Genomic DNA, 19,041 nt, shown 5'->3' on the forward strand with positions numbered 1-19,041 from the left:
CAGAGTCACACGGCTGACAAGTGGTGGAGCAGGGATTTGAACCCATGATCTCTGACTCCAAAGCCCGGGCTCTTTCCACTGAGCCACGCTGCCCAAGGTCACACAGCAGTCACGTGGCAGTGTTGGGATTAGAAGCATGTCATTTGGCTCCTGAGCCCACTAGGCTACACTGCTTCTCCACCAGCTACCTCGTTGCCCAGAGCCTATTGCATTTTCCTGAGCGCTTAGTACAGTGCTTTGCACACAAACAAAAAGACATCTCTTTTGCCTGTTATTTCCTCAACAGCTTTGAGTACCGACTTATTGTATCAGTTCACTGTGGCCATTACATAGCATAATACATTGCACCCAATTGGAAATCAATAAACACCATTACCATGACTACTACTAATAATGGTAGTATTTGCTTAAACATTTATTGCATACCAAGCACTATTCTAAGCACTGAAATAAATACGAGAAAATCAGGTTGGATATAGTCCTTGTCCTTCATAGGGCTCACTCACAGTCTTAGTAAGAGGAAAAACAGGTATTTAATCCCTGTTTGGCACATGACCACACTTAGACATGGAAAAATTAAGGTCATTAAGGACACACAGCTGGCAGGTGGCACAGTCAGAATTAGAACCCAGGTCCTCTGACTCCCAGCTGTGTGCCCTTTCCACTGCTACAGAATTATTTCTTCTGTTGGCTGGAAATTTGTTATCATTTGAAATAAGAAGGGGAGGGGAGGATATGACATTTAATTGGCTTATTTAATGAGGTTTGGAAGATGAACATTCATTATAGATCATTTGTTCCTCGTGTGCTGAAGCTGGGTCTTTTTGCTTCTGGTGATTACAAGATTTGCATATCGTAGGTGCTTCATCAATCAATCGAAGGTATTTATTTTCATTAATTCAATCGTATTTATTGAGCTCTTATTGTGTGCAGAGCACTGTACTAAGCGTTTGGGAAGTACAAGTCGGCAACATATAGCGACGGTCCCTACCCAACAACGGGCTCACAGTCTAGAAGGGGGAGACAGACAACAAAACAAAACATGTGGACAGGTGTCAAGTCGTCAGAACAAATAGAATTAAAGCTAGATGCACATCATTAAGACAATAAATAGAATAGTAAATATGCACATGTAAAATAAATAGAGTAATAAATCTGTACAAGCATACAAAAAAAATAAATCTGTACAAACAGCTGCTCTGGGGAGGGGAAGGAGGTAGGGCCGGGGGGATGGGGAGGAGGAGAGGAAAAGTCTGGGAAGGCCTCTTGGAGGAGGTGAGCTCTCAGTAGGGCTTTGAAGGGAAAAAGAGAGCTAGCTTGGTGGAGCGCTTACTGTGTGCAGAACACTGTACTAAGCACCTGGGAGACTACAATACAATAGAGTTGGTAGACAAGTTCCCTGCCCACGATGCGCTTTCAGTCTAGAGGACGTGAAGATCATTGATTAATGAATTCATTGATTACAGTGCAAAATGGGCTTTTTACAGAAAATGGGTGGCTTTTTCTAGAGAACTGGTTGTAATTTCATATACCTGTGATCTGTAGAGCAAAAACGTCATCAGCTAGAACATTGCGGTGATGTCGGCTGGTTTGCGAACCCTGGATCGGTAAAACGTAGTGCTGTATTTAAACAAACTCTAAAATGGAAAGAATAAAGCACTATAGTGAGAGCATTTGAGTTCTAGGATTGCCATCTGTAATTTTATATGTAGACAGTTTCCATGCACTAATCGGCAGTATGTAATGAAATCGTTTTCCCGTATAGATGATAAATAATGGATAATGAAAGTTGGCAGCCATATGTTATATAAAGTCTTTTTTAAGGGTAATTAGAAGACAGATGGTATTTTTCTGTAATATGCCAAAATTTGACTAAACTACTCTATTCCCTCAAATCATCATGCAAGCTAATTTCTATTCCTTTAAAAGTGGAGCCAGAAGAATCTTCTTTTTATCTTTGTCTTCCCAATGCTAGATAGTAGAAGTGATGTTATTTTATTGGATTCTGGATCTCTGATCAAATGACTGTCTATACAACCTTGAGTATGCATTTTGATGATGGTCCCCAACTTTCTAAGTGGCTGTGATAATGGCCAGGCATATCTATCTACCAGAGTATTTGCAATGCATATTTTTCATTGTGCATACTTTCATATAAATTTATATAGATTTTAAATATGCGTGTAGAGAAGAAAGAAATTACTTGATTTTCGCAACTGTTTTTTTGTAACAATGTCAAAACTGTTTATCAAGACTGCTGGTGATTGTAGTCCTTCGTGATTCAAAAACAACATTCTTTCATAACAGTAATGAAGACCAGAGACTGGACAGTGAAATGGTTTCTTCATTTTAGGAAGGTGGCTGCTAATAAAATCCCTAAACCAATTTAAAAATGGATCATAGACCTGGTTTGCCTTTGATTTGCTTTTAACTCATTTTATATCCGACAAGTCTTAGGAGCTTATAGCTGCATAAATCACATGCTAATTAGTAATTAACCACTGTTATTTAATTAGACCATATCTATTTGGTGGATCATTCATTAATCACACCCAATTTGGTGTTTGCCTGCTGTTGTGAGAGACTGTTCCACTCTGCTGGGAATAATTCCTACTGTGTGTTATAGCTGCACTGAGACTCAAAGAAGCAGTTCCTTTGTTTCTATTTAAGGCAGGAAGGCAGCCGTGTAGGTAACAGCAGCTGATCTTAGTTGTGAACCTGGAATTGTGAACCTGGATGGATGCTTACTAAAGGAAAAGCTAAAACCTATTCATCCCCGCCCCCACCAAAGGAAAAAAAGTGCTCCTCAAAGGTCAACTTTTTCATTATTGAGCTTAGACACTTGACTTGGCTTGTCTGCCTTAGTTCCCACATCTGTCAAATGGGAATTAAGATTATGAGCCCCATGTGGGTCATGGGCTGTATCCAAACTGATTACTGTGAGCCCACTGTTGGGTAGAGACCGTCTCTATATGTTGCCAACTTGTACCTCCCAAGTGCTTAGTACAGTGCTCTGTACACAGTAAGCGCTCAGTAAATACAATTGAATGAATGCATCTAAACCTAGCACATAGGAAAGCGTCTGGCCATAGTAAACTCTTACAAAATACTATAGAGAAAACTAAGTAACTCCATTTCCAGGGAAGAGAGTTTTCCAGAGTTTTTAATGACAGTGTAATTCTCTGGACTGTATGGGAGAAATCTGAATTCATAGTGACCACTTAATACATCATCAAACATCACTGACTATTGTTCTCAAAAACATTATGTGTTGCTTTGTTCAAAATGCTACTTCATACTTGTCAGTTATTCACAAATAAGAGCAACTAAAGAAACTGGATTCAATCCACTCTGGGTGGCTGTACTTTTCAGAGCCTTCCTTTTTTTATGGTATTTGTTAAGCACTTAATATATGCCTGGCACTGGGGTAGATGCCAGGTAATAATAATGACGGTATTTGTTAAGTGCTTACTATGTGCCAAGCACTGTGGTAAATACAAGATTATCAGGTTGTCCCATGTGGGGCTCCCAGTCTTAATCTCCATTTTACAGATGAGGCACAGAGAAGTTAAGTGATTTGAACCCATGACCTCTGACTCCAAAGCCCGTGCTCTTTCCACTGAGCCACGCTGCTTCTCACTGCATAGAGCACCGGCCTGGGACTCAGAAGAACCAGGGCCCTAATCCTGACCCTGTCAGCTGCTTGCTGTGTGACCTTGGTCAAGTCACTGTACTTCTCTGTACCTCAGTTTCCTCAACTGTAAAGTGGGGATACCTGTTCTCCCTCTTACTTAGACTGAGAGTCCCTTGTGGGACAGGGGCTGCATCTGACTTAATTAACTTGTACCTACCCCAGGGCTTAGAACAGTGTGTTAATGATGTGCATTTAATAATAATAATAATAATAATGATGGCATTTGTTAAGCGCTTACTATGTGCAAAGCACTGTTCTAAGCGCTGGAATAATAATGATGATGGCATTTATTAAGCGCTTACTATGTTCAAAGCACTGTTCTAAGCGCTGGGGGGGGGATACAAGGTCATGAGGTTGTCCCACGTGGGGCTCACAGTCTTCATCCCCATTTTACAGATGAGGGAACTGAGGCTCAGAGAAGTGAAGTGACTTGCCCAAAGTCACACAGCTGACAAGTGGAGGAGCCGGGATTTGAACCCACAACCTTTGACTCCAAAGCCCGGGCTCTTTTCCACTGAGCCACGCTGCTTCTCCAATAATAATAATAATAATGATGGTATTTGTTAAGCGCCTACTATGTGCAAAGCACTGTTCTAAGCGCTGAGGGGATACAAGGTGATCAGGTTGTCCCATGTGGGGCTCACAGTCTTAATCCCCATTTTACAGATGAGGGAACTGAGGCACAGAGAAGTTAAGTGACTTGCCCGAGGTCACACAGCTGACAGTTGGCAGAGCAGGGATTTGAACCCCTGACCTCTGACTCCAAAGCCCGGGCTCTTTCCATTTAGCTTTAATTCTGTTTGTTCTGACGACTTGACACCTGTCCACATGTTTTATTTTGTTGTCTGTCTCCCCCTTCTTGACTGTGAGCCCATTGTTGGGTAGGGACCGTCTCTATATGTTGCCAACTTGTACTTCCCAAGTGCTTAGTACAGTCCTCTGTGCACAGTAAGCGCTCAATAAATACGATTGAAAAAATGAATGACACATGGTAAGCACTTAACAAATACCATAAAAAAACCAAGTATTTCATACCCATTTGACAGATCAAGGAACTAAGGTGCAGAGAAGTTAAGTGGTTTTCCCAAGGTGGAACAACAGGATAGTCGCAGAGCCATGATTAAAACTCTCTGTTATATTGTTATATCGTGCTCTTCCAAGTGCTTTGCACACAATAAGTAGTGTTCTGCACAAAATAAGTACAGTGCTCTGCACTCAATAAGTGCTCAATAAATGATTAATACCATTAAAAAATCAAAAGAAGCCTGGAATGTTGGGCCCATCCTCCATTTACACTGACACAGTGTCTAAACACAGTACTTTTTCTATATCACATAATTACAGTAGAGATGCATTTCTGGAGAAAAACTCTGAATCTGAAAGTAGTAACGGATCTTCTTTAAGGTAGTCTTTGGTTTAAATAATTTCATGAGGCTATATCATACAATTTCACTTTTGGCAAAGTTTTTTTTTCTTTCTTTTAAGCTTCTGGATCATTCAAACGAAATATTTTGTGCAGCGTTAGAGGGCAGTTGCTTAAATCCACTGCATAACAAAGCAGACAACTGATGAATGGCACCTACAAAATTAGCTCATTGATTAGTGGTTGGGCTAATGGTGCTCATTATTCTAGTGGGAGATTTTTGATACTCAGGATAGCTTTGTAAGGGTTACACACTCGTGGATATAATCTCACTGTTTTTGACCTGAAGTACTTCTGGTTAGGTTAACAACTCTATTGTTATTCTTATCATTGCTATTATTTTTGTTAACTTGGCCTAGGGGGAAGAGCACATCATTGAGAGTCAGGAGACTTGGGTTCTAATTCCAACCCAGCCAATTTGCCTACCTAGTAACCTTCGGCAAGTCACTTATTGCGAAAAGCAGCGTGGCTTAGTGGAAAGAGCCCAGGCTTGGGAGTCAGAGGTTATGCGTTCTAATTCCGACTCCGCCACTTGTCAGCTGTGTGACTTTGGCAAGTCACTAAACTTCTCTGTGCCTCAGTTCCCTCATCTATAAAATGGGGATTAAGACTGTGAGCCCCTGGTGGGACAACCTCAGTATCTTTTAACTACCCCAGCACTTAGAACAATGCTTGGCACATAGTAAGCACTTAACAAATGCTGTCATTATTATTATTATTATTATTATTATCATTATTATTATTATTATTATTTGTGCCACAAGTTCCTCATCTGTACTGAGGAATAAGTACCTTTTTTCTCTGTCCCTCAGACTGAGTCCAATATGGGACATAGACTGTCTGATCTAATTCTAGCATATCTACTCCAGCACTTAGTATTAATTCATTCATTCATTCAATCATATTAGGTGCTTACTGTGTGCAAAGCACCCTACTAAGCGCTTGGGAAGTACAAGTTGGCGACATATAGAGGCAGTCCCTACCCAACAGTGGGCTCACAGTCTAGAAGGGGGAGACAGAGAACAAAAGAAAACATATTAATAAAATAAATAGAATAAGCATGTACAAATAGAATAAATAAATGAATAGAGTAATAAATACATACAAACATACATACATATATACAGGTGCTGTGAGGAGGGGAAGGAGGTAAGGCAGGGGGATGGAGAGGCGGAGGAGGGGGAGAGTAAGGAGGGGGCTTAGTCTGGGAAGGCCTCCTGGAGGAGGTGAGCTCTCAGTAGGGCCTTGAGGGAAGGGAGGAAGAGAGCTAGCTTGGCGGATGGGCAGAGGGAGGGCATTCCAGGCCAGGGGGATGACATGGGCTGGGAGTCGATGGCGGGACAGGTGAGAACGAGGCACAGTGAGGAGATTAGCGGCAGAGGAGTGGAGGGTGCCGGCTGGGCTGGAGAAGGAGAGAAGGGAGGTGAGGTAGGAGGGGGCGAGGTGATGGACAGCCTTGAAGCCCAGGGTGAGGAGTTTCTGCCTGATGCGTAGGTTGATTGGTAGCCACTGGAGATTTTTGAGGAGGGGAGTAACATGCCCAGAGCGTTTCTGGACAAAGACAATCCCGGCAGCTGTGTGAAGTATGGATTGAAGTGGGGAGAGACAAGAGGATGGGAGATCAGAGAGGAGGCTGATACAGTAATCCAGACAGGATAGGATGAGAGCTTGAATGAGCAGGGTAGCGGTTTGGATGGAGAGGAAAGGGTGGATCTTGGCAATGTCGCGGAGCTGAGACCGGCAGGTTTTGGTGATGGCTTGGATGTGAGGGGTACTTCCCAAGCGCTTAGTACAGTGCTCTGCACATAGTAAGCGCTCAATAAATACGATTGATGATGATGATGATGATGAGAGCAGAGTCGAGGATGACACCAAGGTTGTGGGCTTGTGAGACGGGAAGGATGGTAGTGCCGTCAACAGTGATGGGAAAGTCAGGGAGGGGGCAGGGTTTGGGAGGGAAGACAAGGAGTTCAGTCTTGGACATGTTGAGTTTTAGGTGGTGGGCAGATATCCAGATGGAGATGTCCTGAAGGCAGGAGGAGATGCGAGCCTGGAGGGTGGGAGAGAGAGCAGGGGCAGAGATGTAGATTTGGGTGTCATCAGCGTAGAGATGATAGTAGTAGAGTGCTTGGAACATAGTAAATGCTTAAATACCATTATTATATTATTTTTCCTATCATTATTATTATAAAGTCATCTCTTGATTATCCAGAACTGTGTATCCAGTTTGTTGGATGTGCTTATTTCTTCGATTTTATACACTGGCATTACCCATGTGTCAAGCACTCTACTAAGTGCCAGGACTGATACAGTGTCATCAGCTCAGAAACAGTCCTTGTCTTGTCTTATGCCGTCGAGTCGTCTCCGACACATAGCGACGCCAAGGACACATCTCTCCCAGAATGCCCTTCCTCCATCTGCCATCATTTTGGTAATGTAGCCGTAGATTTTTCTTGGTAAATGTACAGAAGTGATTTACGACTGCCTTCTTCCTCCCAGTAAACTTGAGTGTCTGCCCTCGACTCTTTCCTGTGCCGCTGCTGCCCAGCACAGGTGTGTTTTGACTTGTAGCCGATTGCCGTCCACTTGCTAGCCACTGCCCAAGCTAGGAATGGAATGGGTAGGCCTCTGCTCGACTCTCCCTCCAGTAGCCGAGACTGGTAGAGTACTGAAAACACTCCAGGTGCGATCCTGAAAGGGGATACGATCCTTACCCCACATGGAACTCACGGTCTGTTGAAAGAGAACAGCAAAGTAATTGTCATTTTACAGCTGAGGAAACTGAGGCAGAGAGAAGTTAAATTCATTCATTCATTCAGTCGTATTTACTGAGTGCTTACTGTGTGTAGAGCACTGTACTAAACGCTTGGGAAATGTGAGTCGGCAACATATAGTACAAGTCGGTTAAATGACTTGGCCAAGGTCATATTCATTCATTCATTCAGTCAGTCGTATTTATTGAACACTTACTGTGTGCAGAGCACTGTACTTAGCGCTTGGGAAGTGCAAGTTGGCAACATATAGCAGACAGGTGGTAGTGCTCAGCTTAAAATATAGGAGACCTGACTCACAATTCTATACTCTTATCCTTTCACCATGCTCCTTTTCTGGCCATAGAGGATTACAAGGGAAAAGAGAGTAAATGAAATTCAGTTCAATATACATTTTCAGCTTGTTAAGTGATCTTCTACGGTTTGGACGATGAAGCCAAAAATGAAAGTTAAAACAAATTTTGGGATTACTTTGAAATTAATTTATTCATTCTATTCCTGTCCTTCATTACCATAGATATTTGGGAGTTAGAAGTTGACAGTTACATCAATGTGACCTAAAAAGACAGAAACTAAGGAATGTATTTAAAACAGAAACGATGGAAAGGGTGGACTTAAACTCCGTGAGGGGAGGCTGTGTGTGTCATTCACTTTTATTGTATTGTCTCACATATTTAATAAAGTGACCCTGCAATACTATTGCTTGACATAACATATGTTAAGTTACTTATGCTGCTCTCAAATGATCTTATTCCCACTATTGGTAATAATAATAATAATGATGGTATTTTTGAAATGCTTACTATGTACAAAGCACTGTTCTAAGCACTGGGGGGCATAAAAGTTGATCAGGTTGTCCCACGTGGGGCTCAGTCATAATGTTGGTATTTGGTAAGCGCTTACTATGTGCTAAGCACTGTTTTAAGTGCTGGGGTAGATATAAGGTCATCAGGTTGTCCCACGTGGGGCTCACAGTCTTAATCCCCATTTTACAGATGAGATAACTGAGGCCCAGAGAAGTTAAGTGACTTGCCCAAAGTCACACAGCTGACAATTGGCAGAGCCAGGGTTTGAACCCATGACCTCCGACTCCAAAGCCCCTGCTCTTTCCACTGAGCCAGGGCACACATTAAGTAGCATCACATGCAGACAAACAGGAATTATATTTTAAGCTCATTAAGGGCAGGCAATGTGTCTGCTAATTCTGTTGAATTGTACTCTCCCAAGTGTCTAGTACAGTGTTGTGCATATAGTAAGTGCTCAATAAATTTCGATTGAGCAGGACTGAGCAGTTGAGTCCTGAACAATTGACGCTGGTGTGGAACAGAAAGACTCAGTGAGGGGTAATGAAATAGGAAACACCACTAGCCTTAACTTAACCAATATTTGTGCTTAACAGAGGAACTGTTTGTAAATCCTGTTTCAACTAAGTTCAGGGCTCGGGGAGTAATGTCCTTGTAGACAGGGATTATGTCTACTAACTCTACCAATTAGTAAAGTGCTAAGCACACAGTAAGAAATTGATTGATTGTTGTATTACTTATTGAGCACACACCGGGGGCCATGCAGTGTACTAAACCTTGAAGTGACAAAGCTTACTCTCCAGTAGGGGAAATGGGAATAAAAAATATTAACAGTAAATGTATGAAGGTGCACTTGCAGAAACACATAAAGCATCAACATAAAGTATGCTGCCGACTTGTACTTCCCAAGTGCTTAGCACAGTTAGCGCTCAATAAATGCTATTGAATGAATGAATGAATGAATAAACACATCCCCTCCCCACAAGGAGCTTACACTTTCATGGGGGAAATGGGTATAAAAAGTATTAACAGAATAATCAAAATAAATATGTGAAGGTGCATTTGGAGAAACAAATAAATGAAAGTGCTGAGGCTGAGTCTAAGTAGGTCCATAATAGTTGAGGTTACGATAATTATAATAATGGAATTTATTATTCATTCATTCAATCATATTTATTGAGCGCTTACTGTGTGCAGAGCACTACTAAGCGCTTGGGAAGTACAAGTTGGCAACATATAGAGACGGTCCCTACCCAACAACGGGCTCACAATCTAGAAGGGGGAGACCGACAACAAAACAAAACATGTGGACAGGTGTCAAGTCATCAGAATAAGTAGAAGTAAAGCTAGATGCACATTATTAACAAAATAAATAGAATAGTAAATACGTACCAGATACTAAATGCCAAACCACCACTCTCCCTACCTTCAAAGCCTTATTAAGGTCGCATCTCCTCCAAGAGGCCTTTCCTGATTAAAACCTCTTTTCCCTGGCTTGCTGTTCCTTCTGCATCATCTGTGCACTTGGATCTGTGACCTTTGGGCATCTGATATTGGCCCCACTCTCAACCTCACAGCACTTATGTACATATCTTTAAATTACATATTAGAAATTACTTATTTTAATATCTGTTTCTCCCTCTGGAGTCTAGAGAGAAGCAACGTGGCTCAATGGAAAGAGCACGGGCTTGAGAGTCAGAGGTCATAGGTTCTAATCCTGGCTCCGCCACTTGTCAGCTATGTGACTTTGGACAATTCAGTTAACTTCTCTATGCCTCAGTTCCCTCATCTGTAAAATGGGGGTTAAGACTGAGCCCCACGAGGGACAACCTGATTACCTTGTATCCCCCCAGCACTTAGAACAGTGCTTGGCACATTGTAAGTGCTTAACAAATACCATCATCATCATCATTTTAGGCAGGCAGTATGTTGGCAAACTCCACTGTATTGTATTCTCCCAAGGACTTAGTACAGTTCTCTGCACATGGTAAGTGTTCATTAAATACCATTGAGGAGGAATTGAGCATTTCTGGCTGAGTGGTTCACATGATGTGTTAATGAGCTAACAGAATTTACAAGACCAAGCCTACCCCTTGATTGATTTAGTCTCTTTTAAAAGGGAAGTGGCCACCATCTGCTAATTAAGATCACTAGACTGTCCTGCGGAAAACAAGGTTGTTTGGGATGAATGTGAATTGATTTTCTGGAAATATAGGCACCAGGGATTTGTTTAATTGGGTCTGACCTGATCAGTTAGCTCTCTAACCAAAATCTGAGTGCCACCCAAGAGTGGTCAAATGCTAAAGGATTTTCATGCATATCATCCACCTTCATGAATCATCACAGGTAACAGATTTCTCACAGCACCTGTATATATACTTGTACATATTTATTACTCTATTTTACTAGTACATATTTACTGTTCTATTTACTTTGTTAATGATGTGTATATAGCTTTAATTCTATTTGTTCTGATGATTTTGACACCAGTCTACTTGTTTGGTTTTGTTGTCTGTCTCCCCCTTCTAGACTGTAAGCCTGTTGTTGGGTAGGGACCATCTCTATATGTTGCCGACTTGTACTTCCCAAGCGCTTAGTACAGTGCTCTGCACACAGTAAGCGCTCAATAAATACGATTGAATGAATGAAAGTGATCAATTCATTTTGTTAATAGGGCTTAATCTTCTAGGGTTACAAACCCACTTCATCAGCTACAAATTGGGAATCTTATGTTGTGATGGAAACCGCTGGTGTAAATGATTTTACATCACCTTGAAGAATCAGCAAAGCCTTATTGTTCAGCCTGCAGGCTCCAATGGCATGCACAGATTGCAGCTAACAAGTGGCCCCCTTTCCTGTTGTTATTATTATTGTATTCGTTTAGCAGTTATAATGTCAAGGACTGTTCTAAGCTCTGTGGTAGATACAAGTGAATCAGGTGGATACATTCCTTTTTCCCATTTTTTACAGATGATTAACCTGAATCAGTCAGTCCTATGTACTAAGTGCTTACTTAAGTGCTTGGGAGAGCACATTACAACAAATTAAAAGACACATTCCCTGAGGCACCGAAAAATTAAGTGATTGCCCAAGGTCACACAGCAAACAACTGGGAGAGCCAGGATTGGAACCCAGGTCATTTTACTCCCAGGCCCATCTTCTTTCCACTAAGCCATGCTGTTTTCCCTGGCACTTAGTTGGACAACCCCATGTGGGTCAGGGATTGGGTCAAATCTGATCTTGATTATCCACCAATCAATCAATCAATCATATTTATTGAGCGCTTACTGTGGGCAGAGCTGTACTGTGTGTCCACCACAGTGCTTAGTACAGTGCTTGCCACAAAATAAGCCCTAAAAGTCCCACAATTATTATTATTGTCATTATTATTAGTTATAGTGGTCCTAGTAGTATTTCCTTCAGGAGTTGACTCCTATCACTAAATTTTGATTACTAGGCCAGTGCATTGACCAACAATTCCCTTATTGACAAAGAAAGAGAAAACTTGAGGACTGGGGGGTCATGGACTAAATTTTTTTTTTTCGAATGATAATTTGTGCAGCAGAGTGAGGTATGGACAGGGTTTGGGGAGAGACAAGAGGGAGGGAGGCTGATGCAATAGTCAAGGAGGGATAAAATAAGTGCTTGGCACAGCATAGTAGCTGTTTGGATGGAAAGAAAAGGGCAGATTTTAGTGAAGGTAGCACCAACAAACGTTTCATATTTTTCTGAAAGCAATTATTCTCCCCACCTTCAAATCCTTTTTGAAGGCACATCTCCTTCAAGAGACCTTCCCTAACTAAGCCCTCCTTTCCTCTTCTCCCACTCCCTTCTGCATCACCCTGACTTGCTCCCTTTATTCATCAGCGTGGCTCAGTGGAAAGAGCACGGGCTTGGGAACCAGAGGTCATGGGTTCTAATCCTGGCTCTGCCACTGGTCAGCTGTGTGACTTTGGGCAAGTCACTTCACTTCTCCGAGCCTCAGTTACCTCGGCTGTAAAATGGGGATTAAAACTGTGAGCCTCATGTGGGGCAACCTGATCACCTTGTATCCCCCCCCAGTGCTTAGAACAGTGCTTTGCACATAGTAAGCGCTTAACAAATGCCATCATTATTATCATTATTATACATCCCCCCCTCCCAGCACGCAGCCCTTTCATACATATCTCTAATCTGTTTTTAATTTATATTAATGTCTGTCTTCCGCTCTAGACTGTAAGCTCCTTGTGGGCAGGGAATATGTTTGCTTATTTTTGTATTAATTTTTTCATTCAGTCATATTTAATGAGTGCTTACTCTGTGCAGAGCACTGTACTCAATGCTTGGGAGAATACAATATTGCAATAAACAGACACATTACTGTAATAATAATAATAGTAATGGCATTTGTTAAAGCGCTTACTATGTGCAAAGCACTGTTCTAAGCACTGGGGGAGATACAACGTGATCAGGTTGTCCCACATGGGGCTCACAGTCAATCCCCATTTTACAGATGAGGGAACTGAGGCTCAGAGAAGTTAAGTGACTTGCCCAAGTTCACACAGCAGACATGTGGCAGAGCTGGGATTCGAACCCATAACCTCTGACTCCAAAGCCCGTGCTCTTTCCACTGAGCCACGCTGCTTCTCTAGCACTTACTCTCTTGCACTTACTCTAGCACTGTACTCTCCCTAGCACTTAGTACAGTGCTCTGCACACAGTAAGGGCTTAATAAATGCAACTGAATGAATAAATGAACAGGATTCAGTCACTGAATGAGTTTGTGGGTTGAATGAGAGAGGTAATTGAGAAGCAGCTGGCTGAGTGGAAAGAGCAGGGGCCTGGATTTCAGAGGACCTGTAAAATCCCCCATTTTACAGACGAGGTAATTGAGGCACAGAGAAGTTAAATGACTTGCCCAAAGTCACGGTAACAATATTCTGGCTCTGCTACACACCTGCTGTGTGACCTTGGACAAGTCACTTAACTTATCTATCTGTGTCTCAGTTACCTCATCTGTAAAATGGATATTAAAACTGTGAACCCCATGTGGGACATGGACTGTGTCCAACATGACCAGCTAGAATCTACCCCAGTGCTTAGTACCATGCCTAGCACATAGTAAGCACTTAACAAATGCCATAAAATGAACAAACAAACAATCCCTAGGTGGAACTGGGCCTGTGTCCACATTTACCCATTTGCTTAGTAAGTGGTTAACAAAAACCATAAAAACGAGAATAATTTCAAGGCTGTGGGTTTGGGAGATGGAGCGGAGTGGTGTTGTCTACAGGTATGTGTTAAGACAGTGGGTGAACAGAGCTTGGGTGGAAAGATGAGGAGCCTGAAGGAAGAGGAAATTACCAAGGTGACCGGTCAAACTTTCATTCAGAACTTTGTCTTCATATTCCCTCATCTTGCACTCCTTTCTGCGTTGCCCTGACTTGCTTCCTTTGCTCTTCCTCTCAACTCACAGCTCCACAGCACTTATGTATATGTCTATAATTTTATTTATTTTGTATTGATGTCCATTTATTTATGATGATGTCCGTCTCCCCGCCTCTAGACTGTGAGCTCATTGTGCACAGGGATTGTCACCATTTATTGTTGTATTGTACTTAGTACACTGCTCTGCACACAGTAAGCACTTAATAAGTATAATTGAATGAATGAATAGGAATGTAGGGATAAAGTGTGAAACAGAGGCTAAATAATAATGATAATAATGGAATTTATTAAGTGCTTACTATATGCCAAGCACTGTTCTAAGCACTGGGGAGGTTACAAGGTGATCAGGTTGTCCCACGGGGGGCTCACAGTCTTAATTCCCATTTTACAGATGAGGGAACTGAGGCCCAGAGATGTTAAGTAACTTGCCCAAAGTCACACAGCTGACAATTGGCAGAGCTGGGATTAGAACCCATGACCTCTGATTCCCAAGCCCGTGCTCTTTCCACTTAGCCACGCTAAATAATAATAATAATAATAATGGCATTTATTAAGCGCTTACTCTGTGCAAAGCACTGTTCTAAGCACTGGGGAGGTTACAAGGGTAATCAGGTTGTCCCACGGGGGGCTCACAGTCTTAATCCCCATTTTCCAGATGAGGGAACTGAGGCCCAGGGAAGTGAAGTGACTTGCCCAAAGTCACACAGCTGACAAGTGGCGGAGCCGGGATTTGAACCCATGACCTCTGACTCCAAAGCCTGTGCTCTTTCCACTGAGCCACGCTGCTTCTCTAAAGGCAAAATAAGGTCTGATTATCTCTTATCCACTCAGCACTTAATAATCTCTAATTATTAATTAATTAATCACTTAATTATCTCTTATCCACTCGGCACATGGTAAGCACACAGGGAACACGTTTACCAACTCTGTTCTGTTGCACTCTCCCATGTGCTTAGTACAGTGCTGTGCACACAGTAAGCGCTCAATAAATACAATTGACTGAAAAGAAATACCGCTATTATTATTAGGTCCCTGTGTACAATGTGGCTGAGGTTGTGGGTTCTGCATTGGCTCCTCACTCATGCATCAATGAATCAATCATTGGTAATCTGTTGCGTCCGCAAGTGTGAAGGACAGCTATATTTATTGGGAAAAATTGCAAGTGTTCTTGTTCATATACTTAATTCTTTGTGTCGGTTTATGTGAAAACAGGATGGGGTGCCATTGAGCATTACAATCAGTTTACTTGCTTTCCTAAAGAAAATGAATAAATATATCACTGATGAGGAAATTACATATCTGGACTTTCAAAGGATGAGGACATCATATATTTGAATAAGCTAAATTCAGGACATAAATTATTTAACTCACATTGTATTAGACATGGTTCCTGGCTACAATGAGCATGTGGTTCAGATGGGGCAGCAGAAATTAATATGAATAAATGAATTACAGATATGTACCTAAATGCTTGGGGCAGATTTGTCATCTCAGTGGTCTGCAAAGCTTCACTTTTCTTTGTAAGGATATGCAGCTCATATTAGACAAGCTTTCTTAATAATAATAATAATGATAATAATAATTATAGTATTTGTTAAGCAGTTACTATGTGCCACACACTGTCCAAGCACTGGGGTAGGTACAAAGTAATCAGGTTGCCCCACATGGGGCTCACAGTCTTAACCCCATTTCACAGATGAGGTGACTGAGGCACAGAGCAGTTAAGTGATTTGCCCAAGGTCACACAGCTGAGAAGTGATGGAGACGGAATTAGAACCTACGTCCTCTGACTCCCAAGCCTGTGCTCTCTCCACTAAGCCACCCTGCTTCTCATAATGCCTGAGTTTTTCCAGAGTAGAATTTAGAAACTCTGGGTGTGAGACTGTAAGCTCTTTATGGGCAGGGGATATATCTGCTAATTTTGTTGTATTCTCCCAAGCGCTTAGTACAGTACTCTGCACATAGTAAGCTCTCAATAAATACCATTGATTGATTGACAGGACCATTTTTCTAATTCTGATTTTTACTGATGCTCAAACCCACTTACCTCTTTTTTCCCTCTCCAGTTTTTGGGCAAAAATCACTCAAGTTAACTCTTGTAGGTGTTGGGCTCTCTAAAGTTTCCCTTACGAAACAATTAAAAAAAAATGTTTGTGGGCCCCATGTAATAATAATAATAATAATAATGACATTTATTAAGTGCTTACTATGTGCAAAGCACTGTTCTAAGCACTGGGGGGGTTACAAGGTGATCAGGTTGTCCCACAGGGGGCTCACAGTCTTAATCCCCATTTTACAGATGAGGTAACTAAGGCACAGAGAAGTGAAGTGACCTGCCCAAAGTCACACAGCTGACAACTGACAGAGCCGGGATTTGAACCCATGACCTCTGACTCCAAAGCCCGGGCTCTTTCCACTGAGCCAATATGCTGTAGGACAGGGATTGTCTCTGACCTGTTTATAAAAATATTTATCAACTCCATCGCATGGTACAGTGTTTCACACATAGTAAGTACTTAAAACTATTCATCTTCTTCTTCTCCTTCTTCTTCTTATTGTTATCCACCCTCTATTAATATTATGTTATTATTATTATTACTATTACTATTCACCCTGCCTCGATTCCCTCTCCTACTTAGACTCTGATCTGTGTTTTCTATCTACTCCAGCACTTTGGACAGTGTCTGGCACATGGCAAATGCTTGACAAATACTACTATCGTTAAATATCATTATTGTCATTTATTCTTGCCCCCTGTGCTAATTTATAAGTATTTGCCATTCAACCCAGTGCATCTAGTTTCCAGGAAACTAGGTTATGGTGTCATTAATCCTTTTTCTAGAAGATGTTACATGATTTTGGTGGATTTTGGAGTTCTCAGAATTTCAGCCGAACTCCTTCTATATAAGCTCAGAAAATGACTTATTCAAGCACCTTGTTAGAGTGTTATGATTAGAAAAATTATGACACCAGTAGCAGGGTGTAACACAATATTCTTTATCCTACGCACCCACTTTATTGTTAAAGGACACGAAACAGGGCATCATATACTGTCAGTTTCCTTTAGAGAAACACATTTCACTGTAGATTATGTGCCCTACCAGAAACCATTCAGCTCCCTGAAAAATGTGATAAAGATCCTCCGGCTATTTTCTTTCAAAAATTTAGCAAGCTTGTGGCTTAACTCTGAAATTTTCTCTGACTCTTTGGCGTCCATTTCGCAAAGGTGAGTCAGGTAGTACAGTGCTCTGCACACAGTAAGCGCTCAATAAATACGACTGAATGAATGAATGAATGAATGAGTCTCCCGGGATTTTGAGCTAGGCTTCCAGACTCCATCACTCCAAGGACCATGACAAGATCTGAGGCTGAAAAAATCGAGAAAGGTGGCTTTCTGGCCTGTTAGCTCTTTGAAGACTGTCCCCCTTCTAATCCTCATCCCCACTAAAATTCCTGCTTGCTTTCACCTCTGCACTTAAAATTAAAATGAGGTCCCTGTGTACTTGTTTCCTGATTAGTGATTATCATATAAATCAGTCTGTAGGACTTTTTGTCCCAGACCTCAAAAATCTGACAATCACAAAATCTAAGAGAGGAACTGCAATTAAGAAATGGTGTTCTTATGCATGAAGAGGATAATCAGTCAGTATTTTAGCAGAACTGGAAATGCTGTACTGTGTTTTATTTGCGAGTCCCTTCTGGGGCAGGGTCTGCATCTGTCTTGTACTTAACCCCAGTGCTTAGCACAGTACTTGGCACATAGTAAGAGCTTAACAAATACCATCGTCATTATTATTACAAGAGATAATTTGGCCATCGGAGGCCGTAGTGACTACTGGGAAAGGAGACACCTGGCATTATACGCGTTATGCCAGGCACACGGTATCGTCATATGTGTCAAGGAAGTAAACCGATTTTGTATGATCTGAGGGCCCTTCTCCACTTGCTCCGGAGCCTTTGCCCATGAACTCCATCTTTAAGTTTGAGCCACGGAACTGGGCTGCGAGAGCCACAGTGGATGAGGGAGGATTGGAGCTGAAAATGTCAAAGACAGATACAGACGCATCCAGTGCCACAGGAGAGACCAGTTGTGTACCGCCAACTGTCTAGCCCGGCGAGAAGGCCTCCGACAGATGGGCAGACTGGAGTCCTCACCATCAGGGCAGTGTAGGAGGGGCAGGGTTTCCCGGAAAAATGAAGCAGCCTTTATGAGGATCCAGAGTTACTGGCAACACCAAGGACTAAAATCAGAAATTAATCAGATCATTTAATGCCTACGAAGCACCAGCAAATAAACACCCGTTGTTTACTGTCTGCTTATCGTTCGGAAAAGACTTATTTAAATTATGCACTGAGAAATGAAGATACATGGACTGCTTTATACCCAGCTAGCTTGTAGAGATAATTCACAGATTTGACTTAACCTGAATTCACCCTTTCTGGAGGGCACGTGATCATGAATCAGAATCTCATATTTTAGTATCGCTGTTATCCAATTAGGCCTAGATTTAAATTAAATAATGACAATGAATGAAATAAAGGCATGTACCAAATATGACTGATCTAGCTGGATAATAAGCCAGAAGGTAACATCAGCATTAATAAGAAAGGGGTTTGAATGAGAAGAGCCACACTGCATGTACAAAATAATCTCAAAAATAATGGAAAGGGTTGTATATCAAGATGTCACCATTCTTCCTCCTCTCCATTTTCTGATCTCCCCCCCTCTTTTCTTCCTCTGTTTTCACCCCCTCTACCCTTCACTTTTATGTAGTTTGCAAAATACTCGAGATTCCTTCAAAATGAAAAGTGTATTATGTAGCACTACACTGTATTAGAGATCACTACACTACATTATTGTTTTTATTTATTTGAATTTCCAGGATGGTAATGAATAGAGCTTTAGAAAATTTAAAATATTTT

The 19,041-nt window shown here is 41.7% G+C and overlaps 1 protein-coding gene and 1 non-coding gene across 5 annotated transcripts in view; one reads left to right on the forward strand and one right to left on the reverse strand.

The window, feature by feature from the left end:
* TMEM117 (transmembrane protein 117) overlaps window positions 1-19,041 on the forward strand; it is a 603,664-nt gene that overhangs the window by 194,832 nt on the left and 389,791 nt on the right. The window lies entirely within an intron of this gene.
* LOC119924459 lies at window positions 7,681-7,818 on the reverse strand. Its single transcript, XR_005449172.1, has one exon. It is a non-coding gene; the product is annotated as a small nucleolar RNA SNORA7 (small nucleolar RNA).

Source organism: Tachyglossus aculeatus, chromosome 2 (genome assembly GCF_015852505.1).
Source record: "Tachyglossus aculeatus isolate mTacAcu1 chromosome 2, mTacAcu1.pri, whole genome shotgun sequence".
In the NCBI taxonomy this organism is placed as follows: Eukaryota; Metazoa; Chordata; class Mammalia; order Monotremata; family Tachyglossidae; genus Tachyglossus; species Tachyglossus aculeatus.